Source organism: Saccopteryx bilineata, chromosome 9 (assembly GCF_036850765.1).
Source record: "Saccopteryx bilineata isolate mSacBil1 chromosome 9, mSacBil1_pri_phased_curated, whole genome shotgun sequence".
In the NCBI taxonomy this organism is placed as follows: Eukaryota; Metazoa; Chordata; class Mammalia; order Chiroptera; family Emballonuridae; genus Saccopteryx; species Saccopteryx bilineata.
This window is the reverse complement of record NC_089498.1, coordinates 8,751,887-8,774,708: the sequence shown is the minus strand read 5'-3', so window position 1 is coordinate 8,774,708 and position 22,822 is coordinate 8,751,887. Positions and strand designations below refer to the sequence as shown.

The 22,822-nt window shown below is 50.4% G+C and overlaps 1 long non-coding RNA gene across 1 annotated transcript; it reads right to left on the bottom strand.

The window, feature by feature from the left end:
- Positions 1-12,325: 12,325 nt before the first annotated feature.
- On the bottom strand, positions 12,326-22,579 carry LOC136313175 (uncharacterized). The gene is made up of 3 exons (XR_010727105.1): positions 21,980-22,579; positions 19,325-19,422; positions 12,326-12,511 (listed from the first exon to the last, which is right to left on the bottom strand). It is a non-coding gene; the product is annotated as an uncharacterized lncRNA (long non-coding RNA).
- Positions 22,580-22,822: the final 243 nt, after the last annotated feature.

The window sequence follows — 22,822 nt, the reverse complement described above, 5'->3', positions numbered from 1 at the left end:
CTCTCTCTTCCCCTCCCGCAGCCAGGGCTCCATTGGAGCAAAGATGGCCCGGGCGCTGGGGATGGCTCCTTGGCCTCTGCCCCAGGCACTAGAGTGGCTCTGGTCGCAGCAGAGCGACGCCCCGGAGGGGCAGAGCATTGCCCCCTGGTGGGCAGAACATCGCCCCTAGTGGGGGTGCTGGGTGGATCCCGGTCGGGTGCATGCGGGAGTCTGTCTGTCTCTCCCCGTTTCCAGCTTCAGAAAAATACAAACAAAACAAAACAAAAAACAACATTAAAAAAGCAATCTAAACACAGAAAAGTATTTTCAATTTATATCATACAAAGTTGGATTTTTTGAATATGTAAAGAGTTCCTATAAATCCATAAGAACGTCAACCAACTGAGCAGATAAATGTTCTAAGACTATGAACAGGCAAGTCAAGAAAATGAAATATTGTTTTTCATTGATCAGAGTGGCGAATGTCACAAAGTTTGCAAATATATTGTCTCGGGGAAGTCTCGGAGAAGTAAGTAGTCTCATTGACCCGTGCTTCACTTTCTCTGGATGGGTCCCTGACACAGTCAGGTCATTGTCTTTACGGAGAGAAACCGAGTGGCTGGGCGGTGAATGTGAGACAGAGACTCCTCATACATAAACTTCTTTTCATCGTGGGCACTGAATTCCTGACTTTGAAGATCCGGGTCTTGACCTCCATCTACATTCACAGACTGCTAGCGTGATGCTTGAACTTACTTTTCCATTAACGGTCACCAGTATAGGCTTTGGCTCAGTAACAAACACTTTGGAACAAGTTACACTTTAGTTAGCAAGTGCTGTGCTCCCTTCTCCTCTCTCCTCTGCCAGCCAAACCCCTGGCAGCCTCGGGTGGAAGAGTCGTCACGCAGTAGGAACTTAGCACATGGAGAATGAATGGATGCACAGGACTCGACCTGGACGTGGACCGGGAAGCACTGCTTTCTGCCCAGGTTTTCAAGGTTATGTCCCGAACACCCCGTCCTCCCAGTTTCAAAGAGAGGAAAATTGTGCAGACTCAACGGCAGGCCACCTGGGCCAACGGATGACTGGGGCCGTGGTTAGGTCCAGCTGAACTGCAGTGGACACGTAGTAACTCCTCTGAGTCCCTGTTTCCTGGTCAATAAAATAGAGATAGTAACAAACACCGCCCAGGGGATTGGTAAACACTAATTGAGTTGAAGAGCGGTCCTGTGAACATGGGGAAGAGAAACCTCTTGGTCACAACTGAGAAAAATGAGGGTGTAGACAGGAAAAATGGTCAGTGTGGTGGCCCCAGGTTGGGAGCAGAGAATAGACGTATTGGAGGTCAGTAGGAAATTTGATATCGAGGGTAATGTGACACGAAGCTTAAGGATTTGTGGCCCAGCGAGCTGTTGATAACGTTCATGTGAAGTTAACTCCAGATGTGAGCTGTTGGGCTCTCTGAGTGTTTGTGATGTGTGAGGCTCTTCGTCCGTCATTTTGGTTGTATCTCTCTGTCTCTCTGAATTTGTGACAGCGTGTGTATGGATGTGCATGTGTGATATGCATACACGTGTGTATTCTGTAGGAAAAACGTCTGAACTAGGGCTCAGGTTCTATGCTAATTCCACCATTCAGCGCCTGCGGAATCTTAGATAAATGCTTCTTTGGGGGGAAGCGGCTCTGTTTTCTTATTTGTAAATGGAGATGATTTTCTCTCCCGATGACTCTCTGAGAATTGTTTTAATTTTTTTTAGTTTGTTTTTCAAGAATTAAATGAGGTGACGGACGAGAAAGCAGTCCGCACACTGGGAAGAGCTGCACACATTCACAGTCATTAGGATTTCCACGCCTTTTGCTGAATCCAGGCTTTGGTTCCTGCTGAAAATGCCAACTCTGGCCCTTCTGCTTGGCCATCTGCTCCCAGGCGTTGGTACCTTGGGGTCAGTGAATGGCTTTGGCCAAGGAGAGGGTGGGCAGGGATAAATAATAGTAGCAGAAGTAATAACAATAATAATAATGGTGACATGTATTCAGTGCTGACTCTGTGCTAATCTCAGGAATAAATCTATTGACGGGGGGAGGGGGCTCTGACCCTCATTCACTGTGTGCATGTGTGCGTGCGTGTGTGTGTGTTCATGCTTATTAGAGTGTTGGCTCTCCTCAGCCCCTCCCCTTCCAGCACTCTCTGTCACAACAGTTCTTGGTGAGGGTTATTCTGTCCCTTTCAGATGAGGAGACAGGGGGCCCAACATACTCTGTGTCTTGGCCAAACCACACCCTTAGGAAGTGTGCCAGGGCCAGCCTTGCGAGCTTCTCTTGACCACCGTCTGTGGGTCAATCCACAGAGGTGAACAGAGCACGGGACCCCCGGTCCGGCCCAGTTTTGAAAGGAGGAGGGGGGAAAGAAGCAAGAAGAGAGCAGGGTGCCAGGAACTCAAACAGGGGAGTAAGTGGAGGGTGTGAAAGTGGGGTTTCTGAGTATTGGGCTCAATCCTCTTGTCTCCTCCACAGGGAAATGGGGAAGGCGACAGGCTCAAGGACACACAGCCCATCTGGAACAGAGAAAGGGGTCATCACCGTGGTGCTAGGGACCTGAATCTGGAACCTTAACTCTGGGCTTTCCCATTTAACATGCACCCCTCTTGCTGTAGACCTCACTAACTCGGCCGGTGCTGAAGAGGAGGAGTCTGCATTCTCTCAGGGTTCCTCCAGACAGAACAAACCCAGGGGAAGTGAAGACTCAGCAACCCCCTCTGCCGTGTCACCACCCTGGAGCCCGGAGGAGTGTTACAATGTAGCTGAAGAGGCACCTGAGAGACAGAAGCCCAGAGAAAGGAAAGGGAATTGGGGTGAGAGGAAAAATGCCCAGTGCAATGGAGAGCGCTGCCCCCCCGGCCCCCGCACAAACATCTGGGAGACCCTCAACTTCTCTGTGAAGCGGGGAGCTCTGCGTGAGCACGGATGCATGTTGCTTTCCTAGGACGGATCGATGATTAAATGATCAGAAACCAAGCTGAAAACCAGGCTGCCTGCCGACCCCCCACCCCAACCTCCCCAGTGGCCTCTGCCTGCGATGTGCCAGCTTCATCTCAGAAGCTTTAGTTTAAATGTCCAACACAGCTTATTAATGAAAGTAATAAGCTGTTGTTTATATATGTCATAATGGGGAATATGACTGTTTAATATAAGTCTGACATTTAAATTCCACTTAGTTGGGAGATGTGGAGGATATCAAGGCCTAACTCTTTCCCCTGGAGTGAAAACTCCCTGGGTCTGCATTCTGAACCATTGAAGTTTTCAAAGTAATCAGGTTTTTTTTTTTTCTTTCCAGAGGAACCAAATTGTGAAGACATCTGTTCTGTTATTAATTTCACATAAATCTTAAGCTCCTCAAGGCCAGAAATGAGGCTTCATTCACGTCGAATTAATGAAACATGATGGTAAGTCCCTCGCATGGAAATGCTGTCACACAGTTCTGAGCTGCTTATAAGCACGGAGTAATCTCAGAGGCTGCCGGGGGACCGACACGTGAGATCCGCCCTCCCCTCCGCTCCCCGCCCCCGCCGCCCGCTCGAAAACAATATCTGAAATATCACAACACTAACTATATCCCGCCAGATTAATAGCAGATGAACATTTCTGGGAAATGAATCAGACTTTCTCAGGAAAGGATGTAGGCAGCCCGGGGAAGAGCAGATTGCAAAATGTAAGCGCTCCCTCGGACGGAGTTTAATAACCCGAGGGTACGCTACCCCCACCCCCGCCCCGGAAGGAGGGGGTCCGAGGATGTTGCACGAGGATGTCTTTTGGGGAGACTTTGTTCAAATCTGCTTGGTGTGGGGTGGAGATGAGAAATCTTGACTGGCCCAAGCAGGCTACAATGTGTGTGTGTGTGTGTGTGTGTGTGTGTGTGTGTGTGTGTGTGGTGAGTTTGTACGAGAGTGTGTGTATGAATATGGGCGAGTTTGACTGTGAGACTGTGTGTGATTAGTGTGTGTGTGTGTGTGTATGTGTGCGCATGCATTTGGTGTATAGGTGTGTGAGTGCGTAGATAGTACGTGCCCACACGAGTGTGTATGTGTGTGTATGAGTGCCCGGGAGAGAGCGTGTGTGCAGGAGTGTGCACACAGACACGCACGGAGAAGGAGGCCTCTCAGGACAGATGAGACCTATCAGTGGAGAGGGAGCTCAGCGGCCGCTCAGCACAGCCCAGCCCTGTGCCCGTCTGAGCTGTTCTTGAAAGAACTTGCTTCTGGGGTTTTGAGTGTGTGGGGCATGAATTTTTTTTTTTTTTTTTTAATAACTGGAATTGCCAAGCAGAAGGCTTGTCTGCAGGGAGCTGTGGAGGGGGGAGATGCTGAGATTTCTTAATCAAACTTCCAAGTGTTATTTTTGGTCTTCCGCTGAGCTGGGACCCCAAAAAGAATCTGCATATGATATTTACATCTCAAACCTTCAGAGCCTCATTAGCTTTGATATTTATTTATTTATTTGCAAAAAAAGGAATTTAAATCAAACAGAGAGGCACAAAAGCAAAAACCTTTGAATGCCGCGCAAAAATTAATTAAGACCGGCATCCGACCGGGAGCGGGAAAGACAATATGAAGCAGAGAAAAGACTGGGAAACTAATTAGACCCTGATGGGAAAAGCCTACCTCGTTTAGTGATCATCCATCAGTAATTAATAAATCACAAGTATCGATATTGGAAGGAAAGGCCAGGATTTTAACTCACTCGTTCTTTTTTTTTTTTTTTCCTTTGGAAATTTCCTTCTTCATTTCTTTAGACTCTGATCTTCCAAATTAAACCCATCAAATTATTCAAGGTTATATTGATTATGTTTTGGAGAAATCGGTTTAGTCTGTAGCTCTCACCAACCATCCCCAGAAGAACGCCGAGATGGACTGAATTAACCCAGAGCCAATAAGACGCTTCCAAATGCATGCAAGGGACATTGAGCATCTGTGGTTAACATTAGCGATTGGTGGAACCGATTTGTACAGGTGAACAGATACGGTCCTGGCTGCATTTTTGTCCCGGAACATTTTGTGACTTTGTTTTACCATCCAAGCTTTGTAGATCTGTGAAAAACACGTCCAGCCACCCAGCTGAAGAACCCCTGACCAACCACATAAGAAAGACGTAGCTTTGTGTAGCGCACGATGGTATCAGGGGGTCTGCTTCCTTATCGACGTTCTTTTGAATGGGACGATCAGGTAGTATTCGTGCATTTGGCTCTTGTCCGTTGTGCAACAGCACAAACGTCCCACTGTCACAGTGGGACAACTGAATGCATAGCCAGCCTGTCACAAAGTGTGAAGGTTGGCTGCCTGTGTCATTGGCAAATTCTAGGTGTCCTTTCAGTTCTTTTAGACTCTCCTTCCTACCCCCCACCCCTAGCCCAGTGCTTAAGTCTCAGGATGGCCCGGGGTGTCTTTAGCTTGAAGAGAGTGGCCTTTGAGAAATACCTAGATAAGCCTTATTTCAATTTTACACAATGGCTAAAATGCTAAGGGTGATATTTTAAAGATTTCTTTAAGCCGGTATCATTAGTGATTCTAACACACACATATATGCACATATATGTGTATGCCTGTATCTGTGTAGACAGGGCAGAACTTTACTATGTCCTAAGAAAACCATGGCTCTTCCTTATACAATAAATAGTATATGGATTCACTTGTTCATTCATCCACTTACTGTGTATGTACAGTGGTCATCTATTACACAGTACCTCTACGTCATTTCATTTAACCCTTACAACAATGTTTGAGGTGGGTATTCCTAACAGGAGTGGTAATCAATTTATTTATCTATTAATAAGCCACAATACCTGCCAATCAGAAAGGGCACCAAACCCAGCGCTGGATGCTCTAGTTTGTGACAAGCATTTGTTATAAAAGGAAGACCACGTGGGGTTTGGGGGGACATAGAGGAAGAGGCAGAGTGGCTGGCAAGATGGAGGGGGCTATAGGGGCTGTGTCCCAGACTGGCCTTGGTGTCCATTGTGCTGACTGTAGCGATGTCTCTGAGCTGACCCTGTGTCCCAGACTGGTCTAGGGTGTCCATTGTGCTGACTGTAGCGATGTCTCTGAGCTGACCCCCTGTGTCCCAGACTGGTCTAGGGTGTCCATTGTGCTGACTGTAGCGATGTCTCTGAGCTGACCCCTGTGTCCCAGACTGGCCTAGGGTGTCCATTGTGCTGACTGTAGCAATGTCTCTGAGCTGACCCCCTGTTCCCAGACTGGCCTAGGGTGTCCACTGTGCTGACTGTAGCGATGTCTCTGAGCTGACCCCTGTGTCCCAGACTGGCCTAGGGTGTCCATTGTGCTGACTGTAGTGATGTCTCTGAGCTGACCTCTGTGTCCCAGACTGGCCTAGGGTGTCCATTGTGCTGACTGTAGTGATGTCTCTGAGCTGACCCCTGTGTCCCAGACTGGCCTAGGGTGTCCATTGTGCTGACTGTAGCGATGTCTGTGAGCTGACCCCTGTGTCCCAGACTGGTCTAGGGTGTCCATTGTGCTGACTGTAGTGATGTCTGTGAGCTGACCCCTGTGTCCCAGACTGGTCTAGGGTGTCCATTGTGCTGACTGTAGTGATGTCTCTGAGCTGACCCCTGTGTCCCAGACTGGCCTAGGGTGTCCATTGCGCTGACTGTAGCGATGTCTCTGAGCTGACCCCTGTGTCCCAGACTGGTCTAGGGTGTCCATTGTGCTGACTGTAGTGATGTCTCTGAGCTGACCCCGTGTCCCAGACTGGCCTAAGGTGTCCATTGTACTGACCGTAGCTATGTCTCTGAGCTGACCCCTGTGTCCCAGACTGGCCTAGGGTGTCCATTGCGCTGACTGTAGCGATGTCTCTGAGCTGACCCCTGTGTCCCTACTGGTCTAGGGTGTCCATTGTGCTGACTGTAGCGATGTCTCTGAGCTGACCCCTGTGTCCCTACTGGTCTAGGGTGTCCATTGTGCTGACTGTAGCAATGTCTCTGAGCTGACCCCTGTGTCCCAGACTGGTCTAGGGTGTCCATTGTGCTGACTGTAGTGATGTCTCTGAGCTGACCCCCTGTGCCCCAGACTGGTCTAGGGTGTCCATTGTGCTGACTGTAGCAATGTCTCTGAGCTGACCCGTGTGCCCCAGACTGGTCTAGGGTGTCCATTGTGCTGACTGTAGTGATGTCTCTGAGCTGACCCTGTGTCCCAGACTGGTCTAGGGTGTCCATTGTGCTGACTGTAGCAATGTCTCTGAGCTGACCCCTGTGTCCCTACTGGTCTAGGGTGTCCATTGTGCTGACTGTAGCGATGTCTCTGAGCTGACCCCGTGTCCCAGACTGGCCTAGGGTGTCCATTGTGCTGACTGTAGCGATGTCTCTGAGCTGACCCTGTGTCCCAGACTGGCCTCGGTGTCCATTGTGCTGACTGTAGCGATGTCTCTGAGCTGACCCCGTGTCCCAGACTGGTCTAGTGTGTCAATTGTGCTGACTGTAGCAATGTCTCTGAGCTGACCCCTGTGTCCCAGACTGGCCTAGGGTGTCCATTGTGCTGACTGTAGCGATGTCTTTGAGCTGACCCCCTGTGTCCCAGACTGGCCTCGGTGTCCATTGTGCTAACTGTAGCGATGTCTCTGAGCTGACCCTGTGCCCCAGACTGGTCTAGGGTGTCCATTGTGCTGACTGTAGCAATGTCTCTGAGCTGACCCTGTGCCCCAGACTGGTCTAGGGTGTCCATTGTGCTGACTGTAGCAATGTCTCTGAGCTGACCCTGTGCCCCAGACTGGCCTCGGTGTCCATTGTGCTGACTGTAGCGATGTCTCTGAGCTGACCCTGTGTCCCAGACTGGCCTAGGGTGTCCATTGTGCTGACTGTAGCGATGTCTCTGAGCTGACCCCTGTGTCCCAGACTGGTCTAGGGTGTCCATTGTGCTGACTGTAGCGATGTCTCTGAGCTGACCCCTGTGTCCCAGACTGGCCTCGGTGTCCATTGTGCTAACTGTAGCGATGTCTCTGAGCTGACCCTGTGCCCCAGACTGGTCTAGGGTGTCCATTGTTCTGACTGTAGCAATGTCTCTGAGCTGACCCTGTGCTCCAGACTGGTCTAGGGTGTCCATTGTGCTGACTGTAGCGATGTCTCTGAGCTGACCCTGTGCCCCAGACTGGCCTCGGTGTCCATTGTGCTGACTGTAGCGATGTCTCTGAGCTGACCCTGTACCCCAGACTGGCCTCGGTGTCCATTGTGCTGACTGTAGCGATGTCTCTGAGCTGACCCCTGTGTCCCAGACTGGTCTAGGGTGTCCATTGTGCTGACTGTAGCGATGTGTCTGAGCTGACCCCTGTGTCCCAGACTGGCCTAGGGTGTCCATTGTGCTGACTGTAGCGATGTCTTTGAGCTGACCCCCTGTGTCCCAGACTGGCCTCGGTGTCCATTGTGCTAACTGTAGCGATGTCTCTGAGCTGACCCTGTGCCCCAGACTGGTCTAGGGTGTCCATTGTTCTGACTGTAGCAATGTCTCTGAGCTGACCCTGTGCCCCAGACTGGTCTAGGGTGTCCATTGTACTGACTGTAGCAATGTCTCTGAGCTGACCCTGTGCTCCAGACTGGTCTAGGATGTCCATTGTACTGACTGTAGCAATGTCTCTGAGCTGACCCTGTGCCCCAGACTGGCCTCGGTGTCCATTGTGCTGACTGTAGCGATGTCTTTGAGCTGACCCTGTGTCCCAGACTGGCCTAGGGTGTCCATTGTGCTGACTGTAGCGATGTCTCTGAGCTGACCCCTGTGTCCCAGACTGGTCTAGGGTGTCCATTGTGCTGACTGTAGCGATGTGTCTGAGCTGACCCCTGTGTCCCAGACTGGCCTCGGTGTCCATTGTGCTAACTGTAGCGATGTCTCTGAGCTGACCCTGTGCCCCAGACTGGTCTAGGGTGTCCATTGTTCTGACTGTAGCAATGTCTCTGAGCTGACCCTGTGCTCCAGACTGGTCTAGGATGTCCATTGTACTGACTGTAGCAATGTCTCTGAGCTGACCCTGTGCCCCAGACTGGCCTCGGTGTCCATTGTGCTGACTGTAGCGATGTCTTTGAGCTGACCCTGTGTCCCAGACTGGCCTAGGGTGTCCATTGTGCTGACTGTAGCGATGTCTCTGAGCTGACCCCTGTGTCCCAGACTGGTCTAGGGTGTCCATTGTGCTGACTGTAGCGATGTGTCTGAGCTGACCCCTGTGTCCCAGACTGGCCTAGGGTGTCCATTGTGCTGACTGTAGCGATGTCTCTGAGCTGACCCCCTGTGTCCCAGACTGGCCTCGGTGTCCATTGTGCTAACTGTAGCGATGTCTCTGAGCTGACCCTGTGCCCCAGACTGGTCTAGGGTGTCCATTGTTCTGACTGTAGCAATGTCTCTGAGCTGACCCTGTGCCCCAGACTGGTCTAGGGTGTCCATTGTACTGACTGTAGCAATGTCTCTGAGCTGACCCTGTGCCCCAGACTGGCCTCGGTGTCCATTGTGCTGACTGTAGCGATGTCTCTGAGCTGACCCCTGTGTCCCAGACTGGCCTAGGGTGTCCATTGTGCTGACTGTAGCGATGTCTCTGAGCTGACCCCTGTGTCCCAGACTGGTCTAGGGTGTCCATTGTGCTGACTGTAGCGATGTGTCTGAGCTGACCCCTGTGTCCCAGACTGGCCTCGATGTCCATTGTGCTGACTGTAGTGATGTCTCTGAGCTGACCCCCTGTGTCCCAGACTGGCCTAGGGTGTCCACTGTGCTGACTGTAGTGATGTCTCTGAGCTGACCCTGTGTCCCAGACTGGCCTAGGGTGTCCATTGTGCTGACTGTAGCGATGTCTCTGAGCTGACCCCTGTGTCCCAGACTGGCCTAGGGTGTCCATTGTGCTGACTGTAGTGATGTCTCTGAGCTGACCCCCGTGTCCCAGATTGGCCTAGGGTGTCCATTGTGCTGACTGTAGTGATGTCTGTGAGCTGATTTCCTGTGTCCCAGACTGGCCTAGGGTGTCCATTGTGCTGACTGTAGCGATGTCTCTGAGCTGACCCCTGTGTCCCAGACTGGCCTAGGGTGTCCATTGTGCTGACTGTAGCGATGTCTCTGAGCTGACCCCTGTGTCCCAGACTGGCCTAGGGTGTCCATTGTGCTGACTGTAGTGATGTCTCTGAGCTGACCCTGTGTCCCAGACTGGCCTCGGTGTCCATTGTGCTGACTGTAGTGATGTCTCTGAGCTGACCCCCGTGTCCCAGACTGGCCTAGGGTGTCCATTGTGCTGACTGTAGTGATGTCTGTGAGCTGATTTCCTGTGTCCCAGACTGGCCTCGGTGTCCATTGTGCTGACTGTAGCGATGTCTCTGAGCTGACCCCTGTGTCCCAGACTGGCCTAGGGTGTTCATTGTGCTGACTGTAGCGATGTGTCTGAGCTGACCCCTGTGTCCCAGACTGGCCTCGGTGTCCATTGTGCTGACTGTAGTGATGTCTCTGAGCTGACCCCCTGTGTCCCAGACTGGTCTAGGGTGTCCATTGTGCTGACTGTAGTGATGTCTCTGAGCTGACCCCGTGTCCCAGACTGGCCTAGGGTGTCCATTGTGCTGACTGTAGTGATGTCTCTGAGCTGACCCCCCCTGTCCCAGACTGGTCTAGGGTGTCCATTGTGCTGACTGTAGCGATGTCTGTGAGCTGACCCTGTGTCCCAGACTGGCCTCGGTGTCTTATAAAGGTTCTGAGAAGAGCTTGCAGAACCCACTTTGAGTGGCGATTGAGTTTCCAGACTTAGTGATTAAAAATATAGGACACTCAGATCTGAGTTTCAGGTAAACAACGACAATGGTTTTTTGCATATTTTTGGCATACGGCATGGGACATAGTTACACTAAAAAAAAAAATCATTTTTTATCTGAAATTCATATTTAACTGGAAATCTTGCATTTTATCTGGCGACTCTAACTAGAGGGGCATGAAGAGGTCACAGGGACACCAACACATTCCAATCTGCAGAAACACTTTCTTTCCCAGGAAGGAGCTCCCATCCCCAAAGCCCACGGGTCGCAGTGGCAGGAAGCATACTTCCAACCCGGCCGCTGTCCTTTCCTGGTGCTCACGTCATACAAACGCCAGGGCAGAGGTCGTCTACGTCAGAGCCCTGCCCCCTCCTGTCCTCCCTGTACACACGAAGGCAGTACCTGCCACATGGTGATTTGGCTCTGAAGTCAGGGAACGTGGTTCACGTGGTACGTCCTCATCTCTGAAGCCCATGGAAGCTCTTCCCTTCCAGAAGGCCCCCGGGGTGAGCCTGCTGTACATCTCATGGCTTTTCAGCTGCAATGATAACTTCTGTAGCACCCACACCCCCGCTCACATGGTATTTATTAGGACACACTGCTTTAGAAAAAGAAAAACAAAACACACTGTATCGTAGTGAAAGGTTGGTGATCCACAGCCTGTTTGCAGAGGAGAAACCTGAACGTAGGGTCTCCTCCGTCCCTGAGAACACCAGCGTCCACACGTGTGGAGGGGCTCCCGTATTGCAGGCCATGCCCCCCCCATCCGAGTGCTCCACTGTACACCACATCAAAATGAGTCACCGGGAACTGTTTGCAGAGCAAAAAGGGACCTGTCTTCCCTTTTCTGGGGCCAGGGGGAAGCTGGGAGAAGCCGGCCTTTGTCCCACCTATTAGCCAAGATGGAAAGAAACTGCTGGCGATTGGCAACACCCTTTTCGGGAGTGGGGCTCCTTAACTCAAGGTCCATGGAGCAGACGGTCCCTAAAAGATCCATGGCGGAGGATTCAGAATGTCTGTGAGCTTGGATGGGAAAATTGTATATATGTGTATATGTACAGGCATATACATACATATTTTGGGGGGAGACTAATTTCTAAACAAAATTTAGCATTTCTTTTAATTCTGAGTGTAGGCAACAAACCTGAAGTGTATCAGTACTACATATGTATGACTTCTGTGCCCTTGTCATCAATTAGAATCACAGATATTTAATATCACGTGATGGTTGCCATCGGAATATCTTAAAATATTTGACTCATTGCTCTCTTGAAAGTATAACTCTTAGAGCCACCTCTGTGTCTTGTTATTTCAAGGTTAATAAAAACCCCAAGAATGACTATCCCTTTTAAAATTATTTGGGTAACTGTCACTTAATAGAAATTGTTTTCCTTGTAATCCTAGCCTTCTTATTATATGCCTATAAAAATATTATTCTGCAATACATGTTGAAGAGAGTGTGCTAAGTGACATAAAAACCCACCACAAAAGGACAAACACTGTATGATTCCAATTCTAGAAGGGTCTAAAAATGAAATCGACACGAGATGGATTAACAAGAGAACACGCGCTGAATTTAATTACATACGTATGTACGGGTACCCACACCCACGAGCGGTTCAGAGACAGAAAGAAAAATGAGGTATGCAGGACATCCTGAGCGAGGGGTGACGTAAGGAGCCTCGGGGCTTCAGAGCGGAGGAGGGTCATTCACAGGATGATAAGAAGAGCAGATGTTCAGTAATTAGAAGTCTTCCTTGCCTATAGATGGGTCATAAAAAGTTATTTCTGGTGATAACTCTTATTTGGGTAAGGCCCCACATTTAAATTCTTTAAGGGAGAGATCAAGTTTCTCATGAGCCCACAGGGTCTCTCTATTGCCTTTAGCTCAAAATAATTCATTCACCAAAATAGTACCTTTTGGAGGGGGGGATGTTCTGATCCCCTTTGAGACACACGAGCATCAAATAAAGACTTTCCTGATGTCCTTAGGAGGGTCCAGAGGGAGTTAAAGAGAACATAATGTATGTACCACGCGAGTCAATGTTATTTAACGTCCTGTCTGAGCGTCACCTAGATCATTTTCAGTATCATATGATCTCTCTTAGTCTCCAAAAACTGTTGTCTCCGCTCATCCTCACCACCACCCTACGCTTTTAGTACTAGTCTTGATTAGTTCTTGTACTAGTTAGTATCGCCCCCATTGGATGGGTCCAGAGAGGCTGCTCCACTCGCCTGAGGAGCCACCGCCAGTGGGGGCAGGCACCCTGTTCTCTTTGACCCCGGAGCGGGAGCTGCCATCCTCCGGACTGCCTGAGCACCCACCGTGGTGCTCTGCTCTGTGGCCACATCTGCTCAGGACAAGGACATGTTGCAGCATCCCGTGAATCCCCATGAACTTCTGAGGACAGATGTCCATCTGGGCAGAAACTCCCCGGGATGAAACGCCCACGGTGAGACGGGCTCCAGGCCCGCCCCGCGACAGCACGCTACGCTACGGCGTTGTGCACGCAGCCAGCCACCCTGCACCTAGTCAGACTGATCCTGCGGAGACAACACTGAGGCAGGGAAGGAGGAGGGGACAGGAGGGGAGGAAAGGAATACAGGGGACGGAGAGGAGGGGAGGAGCCCTCAGGGATGCCTCTGGAAAGCCAGGATTAGAAAACCGACCTCACAGGATGGATTGGGAAGACTGGAGTGCATAGTGGATGCCTCATAATCCGTCTCTTCCCATTTTCTCTCCTTTCCGCTCTCTCATACACTCTTACACATACGTGTGTATTATTTAAAGTGAAAACAGGCAGTTTGTGGCCAAGGTCTGCACTGATATGAAAATAAATGGGACGCGTGGGGTGAGAAAGGCTGAGGCAGAGAGAGCGTGGGAACTTCCCGGCGAGTTCCGCAGAAGTTGGAGTATGGGGCACACCTGACATGTCCCCAGAAGTCCCTCCCAGACAGCAGGCTGTGATTCTTCCATCAGAACCTCACACCTCTGAGGTAGGCATGACCTTCTCCTCTGCAGGTTCTCTGAGAAATGCAGGAGCTGACGCAGAAAGCAAAAATGCGGGGCTCAGGGACCCCAGGCAAGGGAGACCCTGGAACATGGACAGGCCCCACCAGGTAGATAGATGCCTGTCTCTCACACACGGCCAGGGCTCCTGGGGCTTCACATGTGCCTAGGAAGGGGGAGTGAAGTCCTGCCGAAGCCCCAGATGAAAGACCGCCAAGGAGACAGACAGTTCCCGGGCGCATGACTGTGCGTCAGTTTCCTCCAGCCTGGCTTTTTATCATCTGTGGGCGGAAAGGCGAGGCTGAGGGGCAGGCCAGATTACACCCCAGACTGGCCGGCTGCTCATGGCTGGCAAACCACTTCCTCGGGCGCCCTTGAACTCAGCACATCTGGCGACCTGGTGGGCTCTTTTCTTCAGGACCAGGGAAAACACAAACACAGCAGCTCGTGGGTGCGCAGGCTGTATAAATCCCCCGGACCTGAGCAAAGACCGGGCGGAGGAGGAGCCGGAGGAGGTCCCTCCCCCCACCCCCGCACCCCCTACTGTCCAGCTGTGCCCTGGGGACCTGAGTGAGCTTGTGCCTCCAGGGCCCCAAACTGTGAAATATTGGCGCAGGGACAAGTCTAGCTGATGTCCAAGACTCTTCTTGTTCTTAAAATAAATTAATATTAATAATAATAGCAAGAAGAAGAATGATGATATAGACATTGATCTCACATAAAAATAGATACTCAGGACATGCTCAGAAAAATATTGTGACTATTATAGGATACTGAAGCCGTGTCTCTGTAGGGCCAAATACCTAGATATTAAGAAAAATATCCAGCATACTGTGAGCATCACAGTCATCATCAGCCAAAGAGATGGCGGTGTGCAGACTTGAAGGCCATATGTGTGTGTGTGTATATGCATCTATTATATATATGCTCCAAATGGATGATTTAAACCCGAACCTGCATATCAGAGCTCAGATACAGCTAACTTTCTTTTGCACTGTATTTTTTTTTTTTAATTAAGCCAACCTTTTAATAACAGAAGGTTTCCCATGAAAATTCCAGTATTTGGTGTTTCTAGAAAAATCAGCAGAGTTGGCGACTGTCAGCTGGAGCTGATCAGAGGGCACCTGCCTGTCGTGGCTGGCCGTGATCTGACCAGCCTGGTCCCGCCTCGGCGGCATTATGACATCATTCTCTCATCACCTGCTGGGCCCGGGTGTTTTAGTTAGAGACTTTGCTTTATAAGAAAATGTCTGGATGTTCAAGGCAGAAAGGGGTGTGTTCTCTTGGAGGAGTTACTGCCCCTGGTGACTGATAGAGACACAGCTGTGTGCGAGCCGGCTGTGCCCTAAAGCAGTCAGCCTACCTGCCTCAGCCCCCTGCCATCTTGCCCACGACCGACCCCTCCCCGGGATGTGCGGCTGTCTGAGCCCCGCCCCTCAGCGGGCAGCGGCAGCGTCAGCGTCAGCGGAGGGCTGGGGTCCATATGCTTCCCAGAAGCGCCTCCACCTCCCATGTGACCTGGGTTTCCTGCGCAACCTCCTGCAGCACCTACTGCCAACTGGTGGCTTTTCATTTCTTCCGCCCCAGGCCTTTTTCCAACGTGTGAGATTGCTTTCTCTTTCTTCCTGTGGGTGGGTCCCCGTGGAGAAAGCGCTGTGCGGATTGAGGCTTTTGCAAAAACGGCCTTCTGGGTTGAGGCTTTTGCAGGAATGGCTTTTCAGAAAGGCGTTCCCCTCCCAGACTTTCCAGACCTTCCAGACCCTGCCTGCCTTATCCCCTGAATTCTCTAGGTCATATATATCCTTAGCTTGCTGGGCCCCAGACGGGACAGAAGGGGGACAGTGGGGTGGGGCGGGGAGGAGAACCAGAGCAGGTTTCCAGAGGAGACAGTGCTTGAATCTGGCCATGGGTCTACAGCTAACTACATCAGGGAAGTCACACAGGGAAGGCGGTAGAGCCTAGGGAAGGCCACCAAGGTAGGAGAGGGCCAGGCAGGTCCTGAGGAGCGTCTGCTGGGGGCCATCCATGGCACCTGTTAGCCTCTGCTATAGGGACTTCTACCAAGGACAGTGAAGAAGAACTAGTAGGTGGGGCCCAGAGTGCCAAGGGCCGTGGAGGCCACGCTAGGCTTTGTCCCGGGGTCAGGAGGAGCCACTAAGGTTTAAAGGCAGAGGACCTGCAGCGTCAGATCTGGGTTTTGGAAACTGCAGTGGATCGGCTGGAAGACAGACAGGAGGAGCAGACAGAAGACAACAGCAAGAGTCCACGCAGGAGACAAGTGGCTGAACTGCATGGTGGAGGCGTGACTGTGGGTGGTGGGCGAGGACACCCATGACTTGAGGGACACATCTCTGGCGTGCATGTGGAGGATGAGGAAGACAAAGAGTTGGAGTGACACCAAAATCAAATGCCTGACCTGGGTTCCCGGACCTTGGTGACGCCAGTAAGACAAAGGAGGGGGAACAGCACAGGGAAAACTCCAGGGTCTGGTTTCACAGGTGGAGAAGTACTTGTTATGCAAGAGAGAGATGCATTTTGGGGTTTGCACACTCTACAAACTATTATGGGTGTGTATGCATGCATTTTGAACTCAAGAGATTCATGCTGTGTTGGTACGCAGAGCACTTTGGTATCAAGGCAAAGTCACTTTTCCTCTGCCCTGGCTACCGGGCAGGGTCACATGCAGCCTGCCCGGCCTGACATGACATCTCTTCCAGGCAGACCTACTGGCTTTTTCTCCTGTGCCCCCGAGTTTATTTCACGGCCACTGTTATCCTGTGGCCCCAGAGTTCACTGTTCTTGTCTGTTTCAGTGATAAACATATTGATTTAATCTTTAAATCCAACATCTGGCACAGTGTTTAATATATAGAAATTGTCACTAAAAGTTGAAGAACAAATAAATACTATTTTTATATTGTTTTTTGCAGCTTTAAACTCAAGGCACAGAGAAACCCAAGGGCTTGTCCCATATCACACAATGATCTTAGACCAGGTCCCAAGGGACCTTTTTTCCCTAGCTTTGCCTTTCCCGGGAGACTTCTGACTTTTCTGTATGTTTTACAGAACACATGTTTACCTCACAGAGCCTTTTGTAAGTTAGAGCCCATGTGAAAATTGGGAGACTTCACAAATGATTCTGAATTTCTTGTGTCTCTTGATACATCAGAAGATCTAAAAACAGGGGACAATTTTGGACAATCTTCCCAATTTTCCACACTCTCCACCTTTCCCCTAGAGAGGAGGGGAGATAGACAGATAGACTTCTGTATGCTCCCTGACCGGGGTCCACCTGGCAACCCTTATCTGGGGCCGACGCTCGAACCAATTGAGCCACTGGCTGCAGGAGGGGAAGAGGGAGAGAAGGGGAGAGAAACAGATGGTCGTTTCTCACATGTGCCCTGACTGGGAATCAAACCTGGGACGTCCATGCGCTGGGCCAACCCTCTATCCACTGAGCCGTTAGCCAGGGCAGATGGTCAGTGCTTCTGAAAGACCTTGGACGGTTTTGCCCAAACCAAAGGCATCTGGGTCTTTCTACTTCCCTTCTGAGCTGCTATATTCTTTACAGTAATTCATGTTTACTTATATACATTTGTCTGACAACAGAACTTTAAAAAAGCAGTTTGGTAAGGGAAGAACTACTATCACGAGCCATACATAGGTGACTGTACAAATAAGTACAAAAGGAAAGAGCTCATGTTATTAACTGTAGCTGCACGCCATTGTGGGTGGAGGGCTGGGAGCCTGTGTTCTCCCCGGTCGTTATTATGACATGAGGTTTATGGGGGAGGTTGTTAAAGGCCTACAGGCCCTGGCCTTTCTCTGAGAGAGAACCAGAAAGCTTGAAAGAGAGTTCAGAAGCGATGCCATGCTCCCTGTATGCACCAGTATGATTGAATGCTATATTCATTTTTATCACCCCAAACCATCTGTGTGGTATTCAGCCTACTGGGGGAACCCTCAGCTATCCAACCCCCTCATTTACAAGCGATAGGCCCAAAGAGGAGAAGGTTTACCCAAGGTTGCATTCATGCATTTGCCATCTATCCGTGGAACACCTCCTGTGTGCCTGGCACCGGATAACAAAGTCCCAGTCATCGTGCACTGACCATCCCAGGGGCAGAAAGGGGGCTGTTCCCGGGGTCCCCTGACTTCCCCGTCCCTTCCCATCTGGTGGAAGGTGTTTTCGCAATTCCCGTCCGCACCCTGCCCGCGTGGGGGACTCAGACCCTGGGTGTTACACTAGCTGTCTTTTTATTTTAATAAAGCGGCTACATTTTCGTCCTGTCCGGGCTTTGCAGCGACACACACTTCGCGAGCGCTGCTAATTTCAGCGTCTGGCTTCCAGACCCAGACGTCAAAACAACTACCTTTCATCTCAGGTTCGTAGCACAGAAAACCTTCAATATTGGGAACAGATAGCCTCGAAGGTGGGTTCATATCTCTCAGCAACATTGCTGTAACTTAACTCTCCCGCACCCGATCAAGGCTTTCTCTCTGCCTCGTAGGTATTTTAATACAAATGTTCCTTTCATTTGACTGATTGAAGGTCTCCAACCTGCAATAAATGAAACATCTGATCCCCTTGAATCCAAATCACTTTTTCTTTGATTTTCTTTTACTTCTATTTCTTCATCCTTTGTTCTACAGCTCGAGTCAAATTTCCCTTTAGAAATTGAAAGAATGTGTGTGGGTTTTTCCTGCCCTTTTTTTTTTAAAAAAAAAAAAAATCAACTCCCCCCCCCCCCCCCCACAACCAGGCCTGAGTGCAACTGCTGGCTCGTGGACTAGAATATTAAGACCAAACTCAATGGCTGACTGTCTCCTGCAATGTGCTTTGTGTGTCATTGTCCCCCCTCTCCTCCAGTTTTGGGCAATGGCCATAGACATTAGTCTCTGTGTACGAGTCACCAAAGCTCGCCTTTCTGAGTGACCCTTAGGCTTGGAAGAAAACAAGACTCAAGGTTTTTTTCCCCCTGCAGAAAGCGCTGAGCTAGCCACGCACAACGGCCTGCGTGTTGGCATCTGGCTACGGAGGTGAACACTGAACTGCCTTTATAACGACTTATACCATCCGCAGGGTATTGGGGCCCCAGTTTCAGGCGATGGGCCAGTGGAGACTGTCAGTCTCTGGGATGACTGGCTTGTCCACATCGGTGACTTCACGTGGTGAGCAGTGGACTTCGAGAGGCTGGCAAAGCCCGGTGCGTGCTCCCTTCCCCGGATTGTGCGCTGTGTCCATACATTACCAGGGGGTTTATCTGCTCAGGGTCTCGGCCTTGCATCTGGGGGGGCATGAGCTGTGTGCACTGTGGGTAGTTTCATCATTACAGACGATGAAACTGTCTCTCGCCCCGAGTTGGTAGAAAGGTATATATATCTCTTAGGGGTGATTTGGCAGGTATCAGGAGACAATCAGAAGGAACGTTCTATTGTATTCCTCAGCCTGTGACCTTCGGCTGTCTAGGGCCAGTCAGCCTTCCTGAACCTGCGGACTCTTCCTGGCTCCAGGGAACTCTGTCTACCGGTGATGTGTCTAACCCCTGACTCTCATTTCCTTACCTCTGGCTGGTAGCCAACCTTGGAGACGGCCCCCAGAGATTCTGGTTCCTGGTTTCCCCTCTTTGTGGTCCTCTCCCACATTGCACCACGGCTGGTTCCTGTGGCCAAAAGAAGTCATGGAGTGTCTTTTCTAAAAATGTGTAATAAAAAACGGTGGCTTCCATCTTATGCTTTCTCTTTCTTTCTCCCTCTTTCACTCTCCCTTCTCTCTCTGTCTCTCTTTCGTGGATCTCATGCTCTGGAGAAAACAAGCTGCTATGTTGTGAGCAGCCTATGGAGAGACCCACATGGCAAAGAACAGAACCTCTGACCAACAGCTGGTGGGCTTGGCAACAACCACGTGAGTGGGTCTGGAGGTGGATTCTCTAGCCCCAGAGGAGCCTTTAACTTATAGCAGCCCCAGCTGAGAAGTTGACTGCAGCCTTGTGAGAGACTCAGAACTCCCTAGCTAAGATGCTCTCCGACTCCTCACTCTCAGAAACCACGTGAGATAGCACAGTTGTTGCTTTAAGCCTCTAAGTTTGGGAGAAAGCTGTTATCCAGGGATAATTAATACATCACGTGAACTAGTCCCACGCCTCTATGGGTGTTCCAGGTCAGCTTACTCATCTAGGTGGCAGAGTTCCCTTATTGTTCCTTAATGTATATTTTTAGTTCTCCCTTCATAAAAGAGACCACTAGCTTAAAAAAAAAGGAGTTTATTGGGATGATACTAGCTTTTAAACAGCTATTTAGCTGCCTAGAATAATACGTTGTCCAGCTTCCCTGGCAGCTATGTGTGATCACGTGACTGCATTCTGGTTAGCGGGCATATGTGTATGTGGCAGTGGTATGTGCCACTTGAGGAGCGTGCCTTTGCTAGCGCTCCTTTCTTACAGCTTCCTCCTTCCTGCAGGCTGGGACTGTGCGTGGAGCCTGGAGCTCCAGCAGCCACCCTGAGAAGGATGCAGAGCCACACGACAGAGGCACCAATGTCCCTGACACTGAGGAGTGCCAGACCAAACCCTGGTCATCAACCCTGAGCATTTTACAGGAGGAGAAACAGACTTCTCCCCTCCTTGTGTCATTGTGAAGATGAAATGAGTTCGTTGATGTACAGCACTTAAAACACATAAGCAGCCCCAGACATATAGGAAGTTCTGTGCAAGTGCTCAGCTCCGGAACTCCCACCAAGGCCTTGCTTTGACCTCTAGGCTCAGCTGCTTCCTTAGGAGCTTTCTTTTCTGCCGCAACCTGGAATGCTCCTACCGAAGCCTCCTCTCCCCTCAGAGAAGCGTGCAGCCCTCTGCGAGGTCCCTTCTCTGTGTGATCGGTCTCAGGAGGCCCATCCCGCCCACCCATTCTGTCCGGCTACTCACACTGCGCCGTGAATTCAGATACCTTGGGCCCTTAGGGGAGGGTCTGAGATGAAATCTCTGGACTTGTCAAACAGTTGCCTCCAAAGCATTCGGCTGGATCAACTAGCTGAGTGGTGGTGTCATTATTGGGAAAAGGAAGACCTGAGGGGTGGCTAGGGAGAAGGTTTGGAAAGGAAACATCAGTTGTAGAGGGAGCTGAGGGTGGAGGTCATGAGTGGGGGGACAAATCTGAGAACAGAGCATGCTCATACATATGTATGTCAACAGCAGGGGACCTTCACTTTCCAAATTAGCTGGCAGAGTGGGCAACGCTGACAAATCCAAGTCCAAGGGACTCTAATATAATTTCAAGGCACATTCAGGCTTAATAGGACCTTACTTTCACAACACAGACAAGTGAGGGGGCCACGTGGGCATTTGAAAGTGGATACTATCTGAAAAAGTAGATATTATCTGAAAAAGTTCAGACTATAAAATCAGAGAGCCTTGTGCTGAATTCTGGCTCCATCACTCAGTAACATGTCATCCTTGGGCAAGTCAATTGACTTCCGGGAGTCTTAGTTCCACCCCCTATAAAATAGTGACCAAAGAGTTGTTGGGATATTAAGATTTAAATAAAAAATTACAAAACATGCCATAAAGGATTCAACCAGGAGAAGGTACTCATGTTTCTTATTTAATTCTCCCCTCTCTCCAGAAGGAAAAAAAGGCTTCTGCTCGTCCTTGTCTGTATATATTTCTTCCATGGTTCCTGAATAATTTTGGTGAGTGAAGGCAGGAAGGAGTTGCAATGAGATGAGAGCTTTGATCTTCAGTTGGCACCTTGGAACTGTCCGGCACGGCTAGTGGGACCCTGCCAGGGCAGCGTAGTTGGTTAAAGATTCATCCTGATACGACAAGATTGTGGGTTCAATCCCCCATCAGGGCACATACAAGAATCAACCAATGAATGCATATGTAAGTGGAACAACAAATTAATTTTTTTTTCTCTCCCTCTCAGCATTCCTTTCTCTAAAATCATTACATAAAAAAACAAACACATAAACAGTGCATCAGCAGAAGCCCAACGTAATTTTGACAAAAATTTCAGGGAGCCGCACATTAGCCTCCTATCTCATTGCAATGAAAAGTTTGGGAGACAGAGAGAGAGATAGTAGAGATAGAGAGATAGAGAGATAGAGAGAGAGATCGATTCACTGGTTCTTTCCCTTACGGCTTAAATGCCGCCATGATTTCTAGCACATGTCACAAATTGAACCACAAATACAAATCAGGGTCTCGAAGGATATTTACAGACCTGGTGTTCCCGCGGATAAAAGTGACCACGTGAGCTGGCGTCTAAACTTGGCGGGTGGCAGCCTCCTGGTCCTGGCTTTCCGATTCCCGGCTCCTGTGTGCAGAGAAGGGCCTCAGGTCCCACCCTGAGGGGCTCAGCTGAGTCACCGGAGGCCCTGGTTCCGGCTGATTTCCTGCTGCTGCAGGTGCTCAGCCCAGGGCTGCGACGGTGGTGGTGGGGGTGGGGGCTGTTCGTGAACTCTCTGACATGCCCTGTAGTGACCGTTAAAGGGTCTCCTTGTCCCGAAAGCTCTCTGAACAACAACGGTCTCTCTCTTCCTTCTTGGCTTCTTTTCTTCGTTGCTTCACCTCTGGATTTGTTTCCGGCATGATTGGAAGCCCGCTGCTGTGAGTTTGCGAGGAGGAGGTGAAGGCATCTCTTGTCCGTCTGCTTCTGACTTGCAGGAAGGCAAACATCAAAAGGCCCGTGCTGGCTCCCCACGTGGCCCAGGCCTTCCTGGAGAACGTGGAGAGGAAATTGGGGCCGTGTGGCTTCCCTTGCTCAGATCCTATCGAGTCAGTTTTCCCTTCACTTAAGCTGGGGTTGGAGTCGTCCTCGCAGGCCCAGTGGCAGGGGAAGAGGAAGGTCAGGAGGGGAGAGGCCCTGGGCTGGGCCCAGCCCGCAGCCGGTCTCCAGCATGCACTGGGCTGCTCTCTGTCTTGAATCCATAAAACGAGGGGCCTGGAACATCCAGTTCTGTGTCTTAACATACGGCCTTGGCCTCCTTTCCCTCCGCGTCTGTACACGGTGGAGGCTGTGCAGTGACTCAGTAAGGTAATGACCGCGAGGGGCTTAGCTGGTGCC